Genomic DNA, 22500 nt, shown 5'->3' on the forward strand with positions numbered 1-22500 from the left:
GACTCAGCAACCCAAGATTTACATTCAGGAGATGGAATTGATGCAAAGAGAGTAGCATCATCTGCATATGCAACGAGCTTGTTTTCTAGGCCAAACCAGATGTCATCTGTATATATTATGAAAAGTAATGGGCCAAGAACACTGCTCTGAGGAACACTAGATATCACATTCCTATACTCACTATGGTACCTATCAACAACAACTCTTTGCGACCTATTACATAGAAAATCAATAATTCTGCTAAGAAAAGATCCACCCACTCCCATCTGTTAGAGTTTGAAAACAAGGGCCTCATGATTAACACGGTCAAAGGCAGCAATAAAGTCAAGGCCAATCATACAAACTTCCTGACCACAATCAAGGGATTTTTGTAGAGCATTGGAGATTGTAAGAAGGACATCGCATTCTCCAAAGCCTTTGCAAAAGCCAAATTGTAAACTAGGGAGCAGATGATTGCCATCTGCAAAACTATTAAGACTTAGACATTTTGCCAAAAGACTTGAAAAAATTCAGATAATGTGGGACTTATGGAAATTGGACGGTAATCAATTGGACATGAGCTCCCACAAACACATTTCAATAATGGAGTAACATTACAATTCTCCAACAAGTACTAAAAGCTCCTCTTGCGGAAAATAAAAAGATAACTTTAGAGCTCAGAAATCTGCAGCCTTTATAAAAAATAAACGAAAGATACCATTTGGGTCGACACCTTCAGAAGCATCAAGGTTCATCAAGAGAATTTTAATTTCACGAGATCTAAGAGCTAAACTAGTTAATTTAGCCTCAGGAAAACATGAATGAGGAAGATCAAGTTTCTAATTACTCTGCTTACTGTCAAACACATCCGCCAAAAGTGTTGCCTTTTCCTTCGGACAGTGAGTGACATAGTCATCTGGTTTTAAGTAAATGAGGAATTCATACGTCTACTCCTAAGAGTGCAGATTTAAGGATAGTCCAACACTTATGTTCCTGGGTTATATAAAAAGAGGCTTATTTTAGGGTTAAATTGTATTTATTTTTCAGTTGAAGCATAAACTCTATGAACTAAAGCTCTAAACTGAGTATAGTTATTCCAAGTCAAATCTGATCTGTTACCTTTCCAAAGGTGATAGGCCTTCTGCTTCTCCAAATAAGCCCGTCTACAAACATCATTGAACCAGGGTTTGTCTTTCACTCGGTAACTTAGCACATGAGAAGAGATAGGTCTATCAATTATGTTGATTAGATTCGTAGTTTTGGTTTTTCTAATCCCTCGTTTTAAGCCTTCATCAGGTGTGACATCACGGGTGGTATCGATAGCATACTTGCATACTAAATGAGGGATCCAGGTTCGATTCCTCAGAAAAGGTTGGTGGATTGGAAGGTTGTGGTAATATCAATATGGCTCTTCATTACTTAAGGAATTAATTTTCCATCGTACCTAAAAGTTAAAAATCTTTGGTGGTCGCAGAGTGCGTCAAAGATTGCATTTTTCGAGCAACCCTATACCGATTGGATAATAGCGTTTTATTTTTTATTTTTTTTTTTTTTTTTTTTTTTTACTATCTTTTCTTTCTTCGATTTTTTTCACAATCTTTCTTACCTCAGTTTACTAATTTTTAACACCGGCTCTCTGAAATATCTACTTGACAATTTTATTTTCTTCATTTTACCTTTTCACATTCAACAACACCGAGAAGTTCTCAAAATAACACCATCGCTCATTGAGGTCAATGTTTTCTTCAAATTCACCTTCACTCATATTTTCATCTTATCTTTTTGTTCCTTTTGTTATAAAGCGGGTGGTTTCTCTCTACCTTTTATAGGACTCCATCATAAGTATACTAACCAAATGTTATCATGCTTCATACTGAAATTCTTCTGGCTCTTACCTAAAATCTTAATTAGAGATTTTCAGTCCCTTATCCTAATTTTTTAGTTTTTATTGTTTAATACGTAAAACAGTTAATCTTCGGAAACTATTCCTTCCCAGTAATCATATTAACCATAGACATCTACCGTAAGTGATGTACATATTACTTAGCTCCACCTGTAATTACCTAACATTTTTTTATAAAATCTGTCAGCAAAAAGTTTTTAAATATTTAAAGAAAAATCCTTGTTTCCGGTGTAAAGTCAAAGACAGCATTAGCGTTAGCCAGAGATTTGGAAGGAGGCTGGAAACACCGATAAGTGTTCTTTTGATGTCCCGCTTTTGATAGGAGGAAGAGAAGTATTAATTGATATAGACGATTCATGGTGAATGAAGGGGAATATGGAGAAGGGGTGAAGAAAGTTTCTTTTGTAGATTTCTTTTCATTTCCCCCTTTACTTCTTATTTGAAAAGGGTGTTAAATGTTGAGAATGCCAGTGAATGTATTTAATGTAATTCATACAAAAGAAATTATACCTGAATACGGGTTTCAGCCTGGTTGGGTCAAGCTTCTTTACCTCGTTAAGGAACTTTTCAGTTTTTTCATAATAGGGTGTAACTTTTAATAGGACTGGTTATTCACTTTTTTTCCAGCCGTCGACATTCAACTATGAACCCAGCGCTCATTTCAACATATAATGTATAAAATTCCCTCCACGCCAGTTCTTGAAACTAGAACAATGCCATTATAATACTCTCAACACATTTAATATCAATTGATGTAGGAGTATGGAACTTCAGGCTTACTTACGAAGGATAGACTTTACGCATTAGTAAACGTCTTTTAAATACATATAAACAAGAGGAAAACAGTATGTCCAACAAATTATTTAAAATAGATACTTTATTGCAGGATTTGGGCATCGATTAAGTTTGCGATGGTTCGCGCAATTCATTTGTAAGAAGTTTTCTCTCTTCATTTAAAATAGAATATATATATATATATATATATATATATATATATATATATATATATATATATATATATATATATATATATAATAATAATACTTGTAGATAAATTATCATAGTCTAAATGAAAAAAAAAAAAGTTTTGTGCAATTTTTCAAATGAACCATATGGCCGAGTAAAGAACTAATATATATATATATATATATATATATATATATATATATATATATATATATATATATATATATATATATATATATATATATATATATATATATATATGTATGTATGTATGAGTGTTTGTGTGTGTGTATGTATGTGTGTATGCGTGTTTGAGTGTGTGCGTGTGTGTACCCTATAGAGATTAGTACCGTTAAACTATAGGCATTACTTAAGATTTGCGCAGCATTCTTTTAACCATAAACTGCACTTGCTTTATACCCTTCTACTTTATCATGGTCTTTGCTTCCATCTTGGTGTCAAACTTCTTCTAACTTTTAACTCATTGTATAAATCTTAGGGTTTTGCACTGGATGCCCTTGGATGCTGAATGGCCTCACAGGTCCCAGCACCAGGCTATTTAGCCGAAATCCATATATATATACTATATATATATATATATATATATATATATATATATATATATATATATATATATATATATATATATATATATATATATATTTATTTATATATATACATATATTTATAATATATACAACAACAAGAAATGCAGCTTTTTTCAGCCCACTGTAGAGCAAAGGCTTCAGGCATATATATATATATATATATATATATATATATATATATATATATATATATAGAGAGAGAGAGAGAGAGAGAGAGAGAGAGAGAGAGAGAGAGAGAGAGAGAGAGAGAGAGAGAGAGAGAGAGAGAGAGAGAGAGAGAGAGTTAAGTATGTATATTTTGTTTATAGACGTATGTAATTAATTTAGCATACCTTAGACTTTTTATAAGGTATAATATTCCTATAAAAGGTTCTCAAACAAACGCAACATTTGGATTCTTTTGCCAACTAATGTCCATTTATGCACGTGAATACATTTATTTGATGCAGTCGTAAAAGCTAAGTAACTATTCATCAAAAGGTATTTGATATCAATCATTAGAAATATGCTTTTAAACCCAAAACTTTAAAATAATATTATCTTGGATTTTCCCAACATTTTCCATGGGTGCGTCCTTCGATACCACCGACTTCCTGTCCTTCTGGTAAATAGAGACTGAAACTTTAAAGGAGGTTCCAGTAATTAGTTTTCCTCGGCTTTCCTCGGGCTTTGCAAAACCTGGACGTGCTTTCAGAGCCTTATGCTTTTTCTGTGCTTTGAAAGACTCAACGACGGACCATTACTCCTGGAAAGAGGGAAGAGTCATAATAGATTGGATTTAAGATACTCCAGACCTAAGATGAATTCTTTATTCATTCTATTGATTTTGGGTCCATTTGCAATTAATCCAATTGTTTCTTGGAATCTTATTTAAAATCAAAGAGTATCCTCCTTTGATCATTTCTCCACAGTATACAGAGCAAATCCCTGGAGATGAAGGTGAATGCATGCCTTGGGACAAAATATCATTCAGAGATACTCTTCTTGAAAATGAAATTGTTATACCAGATAACGTGAAATACAAATACAACTTTTCATGAAGTAAGTTATATTTCCGTATGATAAATATAGTAGTATTGATTTAAAGATTCAAAATCTAACCGAGGCCCTTTGCGTCAAAAGGTATAATAATGATATATATATATATATATATATATATATATATATATATATATATATATATATATATATATATATATATATATGTATGTATATATGTGTGTGTATATATGTATATATATATGCATATATATATATATATATATATATATATATATATATATATATATATATATATATATATATATATATATATATATATGTATATATATATATATATATATATATATATATATATGTATATATGTGTGTGTATATATGTATATATATGCATATATATATATATATATATATATATATATATATATATATATATATATATATATATATATATATATATATATATATATCTATATTTATATTTATATTTATATTTATATATATATATATATATATATATATATATATATATATATATATATATATATATATATATACACACAGTCAGATTTCGCTCTTCATGGGGGTTTCGTAACAGACAGGTGCGAAAAGCAAGAATCTGTGAATACTTGCTGCCTTAGGATGGCTTAACTCCTAACATAACAACTCACGGCTCATTGCCTATGTGCGGTCAACTAATACTCTACGTACCACTTAATATTGTTATTATTTGTTTTATATCACATTGGAAGTATCATATTAATGAATAAACATATTTCAGTAAGTGTACAGTACATGTGCAAACGTGTACTACGCACTGTATATGGTAAGGCTACGATACAGTACAGTACGTAGCACTAGTCATTGGGACCCCTATAACAACAAAATAGAGTTGTTCCTATAAATATTACACTCACTAATCCTGGAGTGTATATTTCTGTAATATATGTGCAGCACTATCACTACAGAACTACTTAATTAGTTAAAGTAACAATCACACTTTTCTGGAATTGTTCGCAATTTTTAGGAGGATGACTTGCACCATTTGACAACTCATCGTACAATATATACACAATTATAGATAAAATTCCCTTATTGTACACATTTTATATAAAGACTACTAACCCTTTTTATACAAAGTTCTAGGCAGTCGTGAAACATGATACAACTCTTGTTATGTCATGTCTTGCACAGTACTGTAGAGAAGCGCATATCTTTAGTACATTACGTGATAAAAATATTCACTGTACAGAAGTATATACTAAACAAATGCATCAGTTTTTTTTTACATCAAAACGTGATTCTGCTCAAAAAGAACCAAAATGGGAGATGCATACACGAGATGAGACACAATGCAAGTCTGTGGCTGAGTGAGAGAGAGATGGAGTTTTGTGCTGTGTAGAGAAGGAAATTAAGTGAAAGATGCCGGATGTAAAGGCATGTGGTCAGTTTGAAATCATCGGGCCATGAGAGTAATTGAAGCGCGCCCGCAAATATGTGATTTTTTATTCAATAAGTTTTATAATTCTCTGTGTCTCAAAAGAGTACAGTCGCAAAGAATGATCCCATGAAAAGTGAGGGCTAACTGTATGTATGTATGTATGTATGTATGTATACATATATACATACATACATAAATATATATATATATATATATATATATATATATATATATATATATATATATATATATATATATATATATATATATATATATATATATATATATATATATATATTATAGAAAGGAAGACGCATCAAATTATTGAAAAGAAGACTTGGAATAAGGTGCCAAAAGAAGTCTGCTTTAAAGCATGAAAATGGAATCATTATGAACAATAGAGATGGAGTGATAAAAATTACAGAGGATTTTTTTTACAATGCTATACAATAGTGATATAAGAAATAACTTTGCCAATAGAAACAATGAAACAGCTGAGCATGTACCAAACATAACATTAGGAGAGGTAAAGAAAGCAATAAAAGGTATTAAAAGAGGAAAAGCAGCAGGAAAAGATGGCATGACACTTTATTGAATAATATGGGAAGGAAATTTCATGATAGTAAAATTGGCTGAACTTCACACGAAATGTCAGCAAGAATGCTCTGCACCTGCATCTTGAAAATATTCATCATTATTCTTAGAAAAAAAAAAAAAGGCAGCCACAAAAGATCGAAAAAAATACAGACCAATAAGTTTACTCTACATTATGTATAAAATTTACAAGGATCATATTAGGCCGAATAGGAAGCCAGCTAGAGTTAATAAATTAAGACAGCAGGCAGGATTCAGAAATGGATACTCAACCACCAACCATATCCCTGTAATTAACCAGGCAATAGGAAAATCAACAGAGAATGACAAACCACCATGTATGGCATTCATAGACTATGAGAAAGCTTTTGATTCTGTTTAAAACTTCAGTAAAAATGAAAGCTCTTCAAAGACAAGGAGTAGATGAATCTTATGTTAGAACACTTTAAGGTATCTATACAAGAAGTACAGCAATCTTAAAACTACCTAATGATAATGAGAAAATTCTGATTGAGAAAGGAGTTCTACAGGGAGACCCATTATCTCCTAAATTATTCACGGCATGTCTAGAAGAAGTTTATATGAAAATTTAGATTGGAAAAATTTAGCAATTGTTATTAATATGGAATACTTTAACAACATAAGATTTGCAGATGATATAGTTCTGTTTAGTGAATTATGGGAAGAATTGCAAAATATGATAGAAGATTTGAATAGAGAAAGCAGAAATATAGGACATAAAATTAATATTGGTAAAACTAAGATAATGATCAATGAAAATGTAGAATCAACAAATAGGGGTTTTGGACAAGCCTCTAGAGATTGTTTATGCATGTACGTGCTTAGGGCAGTCAGTAAGTGTTCTACCAGGATACTAGACCAAAATTAAAAGAAGGATAAGAATGGGATGGAGAGCTTTTGGTAAACAAAATCAGATTATGAAATGTAAACTGCCACTTTTTTTTTTTAAAGAAAAGTATTTAATGAGATTGTCCTATCAGCATTAACTTATGCATCAGCTTGTTACAGCCCAAAGAGCTATGGAAAAATTAATGATGGTAATAACACTAAGAGAAAGAAAAAAAAAAGCAACATGGATATGAGAACAAACTAAAGTCGAGTATATTCTAACATATAAGAAAAAGAAATGGACATGGGCAGGACATATAATGAGAAGGACAGATAATAGATAGACATTAAGAATAACATAATGGGTTCCTAGAGAATACAAAAGATGCAAGACGCAAGGGACGGAAGAGAAGACGATGGATTGACGAACTAAGAAAGTTTGCTTGTGTGGACTGGCATAACCAGACCATAACCAGACACAGGTGAAAGGTTATGTCTAGGAACGGCTGATGATGATGATATGCACACTCAGATACACACACACACACACACACGCACGCACACACACACACACACACACACACACACACACACACACACCCAACACACACACACACACACACACACACACATATATATATATATATATATATATATATATATATATATATATATATATATATATATATATATATATATATATATATATATATATATATATATATATATATGGGTTTACAAGTCGACATGTATTCTTCTTCGCTTCAGGGGTTGGCTACTTTAACTATGGTAAGCAACTCTTGTAGGGGAAGGACACCCCAAGATCAAGCCATTGTTCTCTAGCCATGGGTAGTGCCATAGCCTCTGCACTATGGTGTCTTTGGGTAGAGTTCTGTTGCTTGAGGGTACAATCGGGCACACTATTCTATTCTATTTCGCTTCCTCTTATTTTTATTGAAGTTTTTATAGTTCATATATGAAAAAATTATTTCAATATTATCGGTGCTCTTGAAATATTTTATTCTAGTTGTTCGTTACCTCTCGTGTAGTTTATTTATTTCCTTGTTTCCTATCCTCACAGAGCTATTTTTCCCAGTTGGTGCCCTTGGGCTTATAGCAACCTGCTTTTCCAACTAGTGTTATAGCTTTAGCTGGTAAATTTAATGATAATGATAATATATATATATATATATATATATATATATATATATATATATATATATATATATATATATATATATATATATATATATATATATATATATATATATATATATATATACACACACACACACACACACACACACATATATATATATATATATATATATATATATATATATATATATATATATATATATATATATATATATATATATATATATATATATACACACACACACACACACATATATATATATATATATATATATATATATATATATATATATATATATATATATATATATATGTGTGTGTATGCGTGTGTGTGCGTGTAAATATGCATATATATTTTATATGTATATATATATGTATATTTTTTATAAATATATATATATATATATATATATATATATATATATATATATATATATATATATATATATATATATATATATATATATATATATATATATATATATATATATATATATATATATATATATATATATATATATATATATTTATAAAACATATTTGTTCCAACACAAATACTTACCGAGAATTACTTCCTTAGGAGGGTCCTTGACCTCTCAATCTCGACCAAGATTTTCCTGCGCTACCCCCCTATCTCGCTCCATATAGTTTCTACCCCCGCCGCCAGGATAAGCCCTGCGGCCCGGATTAAGGCAGGTCACTGCTTTCCCGTGTCAGGATGCTCATTAAGTTCTTGGTCGTGAGATGTGAAACATCTCACCCTCTCGCTTAACTCTCGATCCTTTGGCGCATTGTGATCCCACGTGTTTCCAGTGTGGGGACTTGTGTTTATTCTGCGATAGTGCGTTTTCGCAAAGTGTTCTCAGTACGTTCCCCTTGCTTATATCCAGTGTTCCTGTAACTCGTTAGTGTTGGCTCTTCGTGTGCGAACGATGGAGCATGTGCGTCGTTGCCCTGGTCCTAGAGCAGGAAAGTCATGCGGGGCTTTCCTCTCTAAGCCAGAAGTGGACCCTCATTCCCTTTGTTCCACGTGCAGGGGTAAAGTTTGTTCCTCCTCGGACACGTGTCCCGAGTGCGTGAGTTGGGACGGCATTCAGTGGGTACGGTATAGTACCAAGAAAAAGAAGTCGTCGAAGCGTTCCCCCAAGGAAGTGAGTGGCGTGTCCTCTTTACAGTCGGTCAGTGATCGCAGAGGAGTGGGCAACAAGCCCCCAGTGTTATTGTTAGCCATAGTGTTATCCCCGGTGAACCCAGTGTGAGGGAGGAACCAAGGGCTGGCCCCTCTGGAGAGAACGGAAGGGCCGCTAGTGCTTCGGGTGAATCGGTCCACGTGGCAGGGGATCACGCTTCCTCAGAAGACCCAGTGTGGGGCAGTGTGGCTATTTCAGACTCCCCCCCGCCCTCGTGGGCCGGTGCGTCGGGTTCTCCCCCGCCAGAGGACAACCACGCTAGAGTTCGTCGCCCGAGTAGCGATGGCTTCGGGTGGAAATTGCCGAAGACTCCGGGGAGGTCACCGCTAAGGATGGACGTGTCCCTGGGTACCTGGCCTCCTAGCAGGGACAGAGTAGACTCGGTGCCCTCGATCTCTACAGCAGTTCCCGAGGACTTCCTCCAGCACCCTGTCTCGGACGATCGACGGCGAAGAGCCTCCCCCACGCATCACTCGAGCAGTCGTTACGCGAGGAACGTGGCGCCCTCGGACTCTTCGGAAGCAGATTCATCCTCCGGAGGAGAACGCAGGGAGAAACGGCACCGGAAGAGAGAGCGGACCGATAGTGATCGTTCCCGCTCCAGGTCGAGGTCGCGGCACAACAGGAAGCGCCCACGCTCTCACTCCCGTAAGTACAAGAGGGAGGTCTCTCCCGGCGGCGAATGGGTCTACGTCCCCTCAGGAGAGTCCAGAAAGCACCGCTCTCCAGACTCTGGGTCCAGTGAACGAGCCTCTAGGTTGTCACTGCCTACACACAGCCTAGAACCGCTCGACCTGCCACGCAGGAAGGACCTCGCTCTTAGGCACAAGTCCTCGAGGCCTCCGGTTCACCCCGCCCAGCGGGGGGAAGCGCGCTTCCGAGAAGGCAGCCCGACCGAACCAGCCCAGCTGGGGCGGTCGTCGAGCAGGAAGGACCGGTTTCCGGGGTCGGGTCTTCCCACCGGGACCGTGTCCTCCTCTTTCAGAGCCTTGGGGCAGTCGAAAGGCCTCCCGGAGTCGGTGGCCCCCGCCCTACGGCGAGACCCACCCGCGTACGGGGCACCCTACGGTTACGGGACGTCCTCCCCGGGACCGAGAGGAGAACGGCCGGTCTACCGCCCAAGCACGGCGCCCCTACGCCAAGCCGAGGCCTCGGTCGACGGAGGCGAGGCTTCCCCGTCGGAGGACTCCGCCTACAGAAGGGTGGTAGGCCTCGTCAGAAGGCTCCATGAAATTCCGGAACCCTCGGCGCCTAAGGTGAATGCCTGGAGGTCGAGCCTCTTGAGATATACTCACCGTGACGTCCTTCCGAAGTCCTCCCTGGCTCTGCCTCTCGCCCCAGACCTAGTACTGGGACAAGAATACATCGACAACTTGGTGGCCAGCAGTGCGGAGGCCCCCAAAGTCCCAGAGTGCCTCCAAACTCCTCCAGGGTCTCAAACTACAGGGCAAAGTTTATATCCCGGAAGGACGGCGCCCAGGTCCCTGTAGGGTGGACCCAGCCTTAGACATCCTGGGACAGGGCGGCTCGGACGAAAGGGCCTATTCAGCCACTGTGTCCTTCTCACCCTCTGAAGCCGGCATGATGGAGGAGATGTCAAGAGATATGGTTAACGTCTCCTCATGGCTGGACTGGTGGGCCTCCACGTTGGTTAATGTACAGGCCTCCACAGACCCCGACGACCCGGGGGGAAAGCCCTAAAGTTTATGGCTTATCAGGCACTCTCCTTGACGGCCAACTGGGTCCTTCGAAAGCGGGACACAGTGCTTTCCAAGTTGACAAGAAAAATCCCGGATAGAGAGGCTCGAGTGATTCGTAGCCTACCCCTAGGAGGCGAGTCGCTGTTTCCGTTGAAGGAACTAGAAGTGCTGATGGAGAAGGTGTCCAAGAGGGGAGAGGCCAACGTCCCCAAACAAACATCCTCCAGGAGGCCTCCTTACAGGAGGTCAGTCTCGGATAGTGCCGTGACCCCTCAGGCTATCCCCAGCTCTTCGAGGAGGGACGCCCCCGCCTCCTCCTGGACATCAACTCCACAGCCCTCCTGCAGGGGAGCTCCAGCTTCTGCCAGCTCCTTCAGATCAGGTTACTCCGCCTCGAAGAGAGGCAGATCAGGCCGCCCCTCTAGGAGAAGGTAGAGGGAGAGGCCCCCTACTCCCGCCCAGGCCTCGGGTTGGGGGATGCCTCAGACCATATTGGCAAGCATGGAAAACGCATGGGGCGGATGCTTGGACGGTGTCCGTCCTGAAAGAAGGCTACAGGATCCCCTTCATAGCGGATCCACCCCCTCTTATTCCAGCCACCCAGACAGAATGGTTGGCTCCCAGGGACCCGTTGAAAAGGGCTACCCTGCAAAAAGAAGTTTCCTCCATGTTGGAGAAGGGAGCCATGGAAGAAGTCCTTCTCCCAGGGCCAGGCTTCTACAGCCGCCTGTTCCTGGTGGAGAAAGCAACGGGGGGATGGAGACCGGTGATAGACCTGTCGGCCCTCAACAAGTTCGTCAAGAAGACGAACTTCAAGATGGACACCCCAAAATCCGTCCTGATGTCCTTGAGGGAGAAAGATTTTATGATGACGGTCAACCTCAAGGACGCGTACTTCCAGATTCCGGTCCACCCGTCGAGTCGGAAGTTCCTCCGGGTAAAATGGGGCTCCCAGATCCTGCAGTTCAGGACCCTCTGCTTCGGACTGTCGACGGGCCCTCAAGTGTTCACGAGGGTCTTCGCGACAGTCTCAGTATGGGCTCACGAACGAGGTATCCGCCTCATCAGATACCTGGACGACTGGTTGCTCCTTTCCAGCTCAAAGGCCCTCTTGGAAGAGCAAGGGAAGGACCTCCTCCAGTTCTGCAGGAGTCTGGGAATCATTATCAACCTGGAGAAATCGAACCTAACTCCATCCAACAGAATGGGGTACTTGGGGATGACGTTGGACACCGTGCAGGGGAAGGCCTTCCCCTCGGAAGACAGGATACAGAACCTCATCAAGATCATTCAGCCGTTCCTGTCGGAGCTTCCCAGGAAGGCGAAAGACTGGCAGAGGCTGATAGGTCACCTGGTCTCATTAGAGAAACTGGTTCCCCAAGGGAAGATACGGCTCAGACCCGTACAATGGAATCTCAAGGCTCTATGGTCCCAGACAGGCTCTCAGAAAACATCGATTCCGGTCCTTCCGGACACGAGAGCAGCCTTAAAATGGTGGCGATGCCAGTCGAACTCCCTCAAGGGGATGCCCCTCGGGTCCTGTCCCCCCGAGTTTCTCCTGTTCACAGACGCCTCCAGCCTAGGGTGGGGAGCCCACCTGCGGGAGGAAACAGCAAGCGGGACCTGGTCGGAGACCGAAAAGCAACTCCACATCAACGTCCTGGAGCTAAAAGCAGTACAAAAGGCATGTCTGCACTTTGCAAGTCGGTTGAAGGGAAACACCGTGGCCCTAATGTGCGACAACGCCACGGTGGTAGCCTACATCAAGAAACAAGGTGGCATGAAGTCGAAGGAACTGTGCGACCTCACCGTAAACATCCTGCATTGGGCGGACGAGCACCAGGTGACACTGCTAGCAAGGTTCATCCTCGGGAAAAGGAACGTGCTAGCCGACGGCCTCAGCAGGATAGGTCAGATAGTAGGGACGGAATGGTCCCTACACCCAGAAGTGGCCAGACTCATCCTTCAACACTGGGGCTCCCCGGTGTTGGACCTCTTCGCAACGAAGCTCAACGCCAAGTTACCGGTTTATTGCTCCCCGGTACCAGACAAAGGAGCAGCCCTAGAAGACGCCTTCCAGCACAAGTGGGACAACCTGGACGTATATGCCTTTCCCCCCTTCACGCTGCTAAGGCAGGTGCTCACCAGAGTAAGAACCTCCCAAAACCTAAAGATGACTTTGGTAGCGCCCTGGTGGCCGGAGAGAGAGTGGTTCGCGGATCTAAAAGACCTGGCAAGCCACCCGCCGTGGCCTCTGCCCCCCAGGTCAGATCTACTGAGTCAACCTCACTTCCTCAAGTTCCACGACAACCCTCTCTCTCTTCACCTTCACGCCTGGAGACTATCGAGCGGCTCCTGAAGAAGGAGGGGTACTCCTCCTCCACAGCTAAGAGGATGTCCCTATACCTAAGAAAATCCTCTACCGTGGTCTACCAGGCGAAGTGGGCCGCCTTTACGAAGTGGTGCGCGGCAAAACACATAAGACCTCTTAAAGCCTCGGTCCCTGACATAGCTGACTTTCTCGTGTACCTTAGGGATAAAATAGGGATGTCAATCCCGGCTATTAAAGGAGTTCGAGCAGCCTTAGGCCAAGTCTTTCTCCTGAAAGGCATCGACCTGGGGACCTCGAGACACATAGGGATGCTGATTAGAAGTTTCGAACAATCCTGTCCTCCTCAAGCCAGGAGAGTGCCCAGATGGGACCTGGCCAAGGTCCTGAAAATGTTGTGTCGTCCTCCCTTTGAACCCCTCAAAGATATCGGGGACAAAGATCTCACCCTCAAGACAGTCTTCTTGCTGGCCTTGGCTTCAGCTAAGAGAGTAGGTGAGATCCACGGTCTCTCCTACGACGTGGCACACTCCAAAGGGTGGAGGGAGGTATCCTTCAAGTTCGTACCCTTCTTTGTAGCAAAGACTCAGAACCCAGCAGTCTGGGACCCGAGGTTTGAAGGTTTCTCAATTCCGGCCATCCCCAAGACAGGCAATACGGAAGACCTGAAGTTATGCCCAGTCAGGACGATCAGGAAATACCTGGAAAGGACGGCTCATCTCCGCCCAGGTGCCAAGAACCTCTTCGTCTCTTCAGGCGTTAATAAGAAGCAAGTGTCCAAGAACACTAGTTCCTTCTGGCTGAGACAAGTCATCACTAGGTCTTATGAAGAGGACAAGGTGGCAGTACCAGGCACTCCCCGCCCCCATGACATCAGAGGCCTGAGCACTTCCTTGGCCTTTAAGAGAAACATGGCAGTGGGGCAGATCCTACAGGCCGGCACTTGGTCACACCAGTCGACCTTCACGGCCCACTATCTCAAAGACTACTCAAGAAAGTCTTTGGATGGATTCTCCATTGGGACAGTCATCGCCGCCCTCCAAGCTGTGTAGCGGTAGGCTAGAAGACGTCCCCAACAGTGAATAGACTCGTCCCTACTTCTTCAGGAGAAGACTCAGTAGAGAAGATGTGAAGAGGTAAGTCTTAAAATATAAGCGTAAGGTTTCCGCTGTTACCCCCTATCCGCTCTCTGTACCCCCGCATTCCGTAGCCCTCCAGGCACTATGTGCCAGACCAAAGTGGCAGAATGGCTCTCCCTCCTCCTAAAGTATAAGTCTCCTAAGGAAGTAATTCTCGGTAAGTATTTGTGTTGGAACAAATCAAAAATTTTAAGTAATTTTTATTTTTCCTAACATACTTACCGAGAATTACTTCCGGGTAATGGCCCTCCCTTCCGTCCCCGAGTGCCATTCTTCCATTGCCGGGTTGGGCTAAACGGCGAACTTAATGAGCATCCTGACCCGGGAAAGCAGTGACCTGCCTTAATCCGGGCCGCAGGGCTTATCCTGGCGGCGGGGGTAGAAACTATATGGAGCGAGATAGGGGGGTAGCGCGGGAAAATCTTGGTCGAGATTGAGAGGTCAAGGACCCTCCTAAGGAAGTAATTCTCGGTAAGTATGTTAGGAAAAATAAAAATTACTTAAAATTTTTTTATATATATATACATATCAAATATATATGCATATTTACACGCACACACACGCATACATATATATATATATATATATATATATATATATATATATATATATATATATATATATATATATATATATATATATATATATATATATATGTGTGTGTGTGTGTGTGTGTAAATATGCATATATATTTTATATGTATATATATGTATATATATATACATATAAAATTTACATGCATATTTACACACACACACACACACACACACACATATATATATATATATATATATATATATATATATATATATATATATATATATATATATATATATATAAATATATATGTGTGTGTGTTTATATAGCGTGTAATATATATATATATATATATATATATATATATATATATATATATATATATATATATATATATATATATATATGTGTGTGTGTGTGTGTGTGTGTGTGTTTATATAGCGTGTAATATATATATATATATATATATATATATATATATATATATATATATATATATATATATATATTTATATATATATATGAATACATATATATATATATATATATATATATATATATATATATATATATAATATGAATATATGTATGTATTATATTATGGCATGTTGGCATGAATGAAAAAAAAAACAGAAAACGCCAAAGTAGGTTTTTCAAGACAACAAATGAGATTGAAAGGGAAAAATATCTGCATGGTATTCTGAAAGATAGCTGCAATATAGCTTGCAAATAAAGAAGTATGACCCACCTACATTTCCTTCTACACTGCACCACCATGGGACTCCACGTCAAAAAAAAAAAAAAAAAAAAAAAAAAAAAAAAAAAAACATTGCTGTAAAAAACTAATTTCAGTTCTGATATCATTCCATTATGATTGTGAAATGTCCTCGATAAGGAAAAAATCAACCCTCGAGTGTTTTCGTAGTTATTTCCTTTTTTTTTTTTTTTTGATTATTTATCAATGTAAACTTAATGAATTAGAATAATGAATCTCTGCATTTTGAATGTGATTCTTTATAAGGATTTCAAATCGTACCAAGCAAGGTCGGCATCAAAATAAAAAAAAAAAAAGGATAAACCTTAAAAAAGAGATTGAAAATCTTATTTTTATTACCGTATCTTACATTGTGGCCATTCTAAAAGATCCGGAGCATTGTTAATGGAAAACTGGGACAACTATATACTTTTAAACAGCTTTCAAGATCTTGAAATATCTCGCGATAAAAACCAATTCGTGAAACTGTGAGTCCTTTGGTTCAGTGACCTCTATGCAAAAGGCATTGCTCACTGACCTCTTACGACAGGTCATTTGTCAAAGTCAAAGTCGACCTTCGTCAGCGTGAGTCTCTCGGCCATTAGTCAACCATATTTACTCAGAGGAAATCCAGTAAAGCGGACTGGTTTTTGGTCGTGAGATTCTTTCCATTTGACTCTTTTCGTTTTTGTTTTGTAGATATAGAAATTTGACGCTATTCTCTTGTTTTCCATAAGTATAATTTCCATGCGTGAATGTTGTCGTATGTTATGACGTATCTGAGCAGTTTTAAGCATTCTATGAAATAAACATAATTCTCTCTCTCTCTCTCTCTCTCTCTCTCTCTCTCTCTCTCTCTCTCTCTCTCTCTCTCTCTCTCTCTCTCTCTCTCTCTCTAATAAACTTAAGTGAGTTTCTCTGGAACAAATAAGCATTAAGGTTCGTTCCCCTATATTGAATTATCATCTGCAGTATGTTTCGATTACAAATATCCCTTGTCTTCCTTATTCTCAAATAATTGATTGTTTGGACTGTTCTTGAAAATGTATAATAAGTATCTTTTAACAAAATGAATATTTTGATGCTTTTACCTCACAAAAATCGTTGAAATCATATTCTTAGTTTTTAAAAGTATTTATCATCGCATCTTTGCAAGCAAATATCTCAAATATGTCAAAACAGATCATTGTAACTTTAAAATGTAAATGGGAATATGAAGGTGTAGAATGGTTGTTTGCGATATTCAAGTCCTAAGATCCAGAGAAGTTTAATCTAATAAGCATAATTAGGGGAAGCTGACTCGTATAGAGCTTCCAAACTGTTCAGCGTGAAGTTCGTGCTAAGCGGTAGAACTGGCAAAGGAGGGAAAGTTAACCCCCATTTAACATATCATTCAAACTTGCCGTGCAGCTGAACTACTGTTATTATTGTGGAAAAAAATCACAAAAACTAACCTAAAGTTTATTTACCCAAGATTTTGGCTGGATTAATTTGAATTAAAAGGAAACATTCCTACACAATCAAAATGGATCAAAAGACATAAAAAGGGGAATTTGTACACTGATATTTGTCAACGTGTTTTTTGAGACGGCACGAGTCATCAGAAATCCATTGAAATAAATCAGTCATAAAATTGTAATGTCTTCCTGGAGCCTTTGTTGGTATTATGGTATGCACTCTCCTTACTTGTTTGATATATAGACCAAGAACTCCTTTCACGAGTGTGTCTGAATTTTGGGAATGTTCTACATTCCTTGACGTGGATATGTAATTATTATTGGAACTTTAAAAAATTCTTTATTATTATCATTATATATATATATGTATATATATATATGTATATATATATATATATATATATATATATATATATATATATATATATATATATATATATATGTGTGTGTGTGTGTGTGTGTGTGTGTGTACCTATATATATAAATGATATATATATGTGTGTGTGTGTACCTATATATATAAATGATATATATATATATATATATATATATATATATATATATATATATATATATATATATCTACATTTTTATATATATATATATATATATATATATATATATATATATATGAGTGTATATATATATATATATATATATATATATATATATATATATATATATATATATATATATATATATATGTATGTATATATATATGTGAGTGTGTATATATATATATAGATAGTAATAGTTTTATATATTTATATATATATATAATGACAATAATAAAGAATTTTATAAAGCCAAGCTTGATCACTTAAAATGATGCATTTCTTTAGAATATTAACCTTTATGTAGCGTAGGTCATGATAAACATGGATTAGGTCATGTGAATTGTTCAGAATCTCTGAATGTTCATGGGTTTCATTCATGAATAATTTCCTACATATTTCTAATCGTATTATGGACAATAAATGGTATAAAAAGGGCATTTTGAGAGTTCGTAAGATAATAAAACATTAAGTAATAAGATTTCAACAATTAATATCATCGTAACCAAAGTAAAATTATTTTTGTTTTGAGCTAAGAAGTCTTAGTATGTATTTCCTTAGATCTATTTCGTCAATTTTGAATGGAACCAGTTTTGGTGAAGGAACAGAATTATCTTTGATTCAGTATATTTGATGCATTGTTGAACTGTCACAGTGATTTAAATTCTTACTGCTAACCGTATAAATATTTTGGACAAATGGCTTTGAAATTAACTTTGAACTTTTCAGGACATTTCTATCGTTTATTTTGGAGGGCTTTGTAGTGTCATCAGATTCCAGTTGGATAATTCATATTCTGCAGATGACTTCTCGGGGTTCTTGAAATTCCTTTGTTAGTTAAGCCACGTAAATATTGAACTCTAATTAACGAGCTCACTTCCAGTGGCAAGCCACAGTTTATTATGATGATGTGAAAGTAAATCAGGCGGAGAAAGAGAGAGAATTGGGATTTTAGGGGTTCCCTTCTCCCATATGAATTTTTTTTTTTTTTTTTTTTTTTTCAAGAAGGCTGTTTGTTATGAGCTGAAATGACGGGTTTTGAATAGTGGGAGGCGAATGTTTTTTTTTGTATTCGAGACAATTGGTGGCCTTATTGTGCATTGTAAGTATTGAAGTTTTTATTTATTTTTTTTTTCTTTTTTCATTTTCCTTTAATGTATGTTGAAAATTACCGAAACTTGTCGGACATCTCGAAAAAACGACTTACCCCGTTTTCCTTTTTAGGTTTTAATAAGATAGACGAAGTCTATAAATACGCATTAAGATTTAACCCGAGGCTCTCCTCCCCCCCCCCCCCCCCCCAAAAAAAGAGAATATATTAACAAGTATTCTAAGCCAGTTAGTACTATGATGGAGAGGTGGCTATCTGTCCTACAATTGAAATATTACTAATATGATGATATAAATTATAGTTGCAGCATTTGCTTACATAGATATTCCAGCTTAGGTGAAGTCAGAGCTTTTTTTTTTTTTTTTTTTTTTTTGTAGGCTACCTGTTTATATAAATTGAATATCAGGGATGTGTCATCATCAGTGAAGCTAACAGTATCAAATATCAGTTGTATATAAGCAACCAGACATTATTGTTGAAATTATCATAGGATTCTATTCTAAACCAGACGGTCCAATTGTCTAGAGAACATAACACTATTATTCTCCATTTTAATCTGAGCTCAATTTATATACATATATAAACACATATATACTGTATATATTCATAAAAGCCATATATTATACACCTCATAATGTCTGGATTCTCTCTGCCTCGGGATCAGAGACCCAAGGGGAAATCAACTCAAAGATAATAGCTTCTGGTCGGCCAGGGAATCGAACCCGGGCACAAGAAACTGAGGTTCCATTGACTTAGAAACTCGGCCACAAAGAGAGATAAAAGTTGTCAATTCTGCCATACTTATACGTGTCGAATTCAGGTTTTTTTGTACTAAGAGTCAAAATAAACCCATCTCCACCATTGTAGCTTGGTGATAAGTTTGTACTTGGCTATGATTAACGATGATTTTGCCCATTTAGACGTGTTTCTCATATATATTTATATAAGCCATATATTGTACACCTCTTTATATCTGGATTCTCTCTACCTCGGGATCAGAAACCCAAGGGGGAAACAACTCAAAGATAATAGCTTCTGGTTGGCCAGGGAATCAAACCCGAGCCCAAGAAACCGAGGTTCCATTGACTTAGCAACTCGGCCACAAACAGAGATAAAAGTTGTTAACAGTTCTGCCATAATATACCTGTCGAATTCAGGTGTTTTTTTTTTTTTTTTTTTTTTTTTTTTTTTTTTTTTAAAGAATCAAAATCAAACCATCTCCGCCATTGTAGATTGTTGTTAAGTTTGTACTTGGCTATGATTAATGATAATTTTGCCCATTTAGACGTGTTTCTCATGTATATTGATATAAACCATATATTATACACCTCCTAATATCTGGATTCTCTCTACCTTTGGATCAGAGACACAAGGGGTAATCAACTCAAAGATAATAGCTTCTGTTCGGCCAGGGAATCGAACCGGGCCCCCAGAAACCGAGGTTTTATTGAATTAGCAACTTAGCAACAAAGAGAGACAAAAGTTGGTAATACTTCTGTCACACTGATACCAGTCAAATTCAAAATTTTTGTACTTAGAATCGAAATCAGGCCATTTCTACCATTGCAGCTGCACGAGAAGGGAAGGTGGTGCTAGGTTGATTATCATGTTGAATGGAGAGTTATCTGTGGAAGTAGATCAGTTTAAGTACTTTGGGTCGGTTGTTGCTGCAAATGGTGGAGTGGAAGCAGATGTACGTCAGAGAGTGAATGAATTAAGTAAAATGTTAGGGGCAGGGAAGGGATTGATAAAGAACAGAGGGTTGGGCATGAATGTAAAAAGAGTTCTATATGAGAAAGTGATTGTACGAACTGTGATTGTATGGATCGGAGTTGTGGGGAATGAAAGTGACGGAGAGACAGAAATTGAATGTGTTCTAGATGAATTCTCAGAGGAGAATGGTAGGTGTATCTTCATTAGAAAGTGTTAGGAACAAAGTAGTGAGGGCGAGAACGGGTGTAAGAAATTATTTAGTAGCTAGAGTAGATATGAATGTGTGGAAGTGGTTTGGCCATGTAAAAAGAATGGAAAATTGGCGTTTGCTGAAGAAGGCAATGAGTGCAAGAGTAGATAGGATAAGTACAAAAGGAAGGCCAAGGTTTGGATGGATGGATGAAGTGAAGAAATCTCCAGGTGATAGGTGAATAGATGTCAGAGGCAAAAGGTCGTGCTAGAAATGGGAATGAATGGCGTGCAATTATGATGCAGTTCTGATAGGCACTGCTGCTTCCTCCAGTTGCCTTGGTGACCGCTGAGGTAGCGGCAGTAGGGGATTCAGACTATGAAGCTTCATAATTTTGTGGTGGATAACGGGTGAAAGTGGTCTTTTGCACTCTAGCAGAACCAACCAAACTGGGCTGAATACCTCGTTTGGCTGGGAGGAACAAGAGAAAAAAAATTCCCCTTTTGTCTCCTTTTTTTTTTTTTTATATCGGATACCATCAAAATTAGGTGAAGTGCCTTGATAGATATATTATTATTATTATTATTATTATTATTATTATTATTATTATTATTATTATTATTATTATTATTGTTGTTGTTGTTGTTGTTGTTGTTGTTGTTGTTGTTGTAAATTTCCAGTTAAATATTCAATTTGAGTTATGTTACTGTATAACCCATTGATGTGCATCTTACTGCCCTTTTCAGCTGCACTAAAAATCATTACAAAAAGTCTACTGCTAATATTCTAAAAATTATTGAACTGAGAAGCAATAGCAATTTTCATATGGAGGGAAACTGCTCTGGAATCAAAATATTTGATCAAATATTTAATACTCTTAAATGGAAAAAAGGCTGCAAAGTTTTTATTATTGTATAAATTGTCAATATATGTTCGGCTTCCATTCAAAGCGGTAATTTTAGTCCATTGATTAAACAATGAATCAGTTTGTACTGCATTCAATATCAAAGATATTCATTGAAAAAAAAATGTATTTGATAAAACTGTCCTCATTCCTATGTTCCTCAATGTAGCTTGATAATGCTGAAGTAATATAAAAAAAAGTTATATAAATAAGTTTTAAAAGATAAAGGGGGGTGGGGAGGTTTCTAGTTTTCATTTTGAAACCTCCAGTTTTCTCGTTGGCCCTTGCTCTATCAACTATCAGAACAAGTAATATATTAATGTGTCAAAAATTTCCCCGTTTTTTTAACTTGATTTTGCTCTTCATAAAGTTAAGCACCAGTTCTTTTATGAATCCTCAGAGAAAGAGCATCTCTCCCGAGCACA

At 37.7% G+C, this 22500-nt stretch overlaps 1 protein-coding gene across 5 annotated transcripts in view; it reads left to right on the forward strand.

The window, feature by feature from the left end:
* Positions 1-22500, forward strand: part of LOC137644929 (uncharacterized) — a 592257-nt gene that overhangs the window by 415617 nt on the left and 154140 nt on the right. The window lies entirely within an intron of this gene.

This window comes from Palaemon carinicauda, chromosome 8 (genome assembly GCF_036898095.1).
Source record: "Palaemon carinicauda isolate YSFRI2023 chromosome 8, ASM3689809v2, whole genome shotgun sequence".
Taxonomy (NCBI): domain Eukaryota; kingdom Metazoa; phylum Arthropoda; class Malacostraca; order Decapoda; family Palaemonidae; genus Palaemon; species Palaemon carinicauda.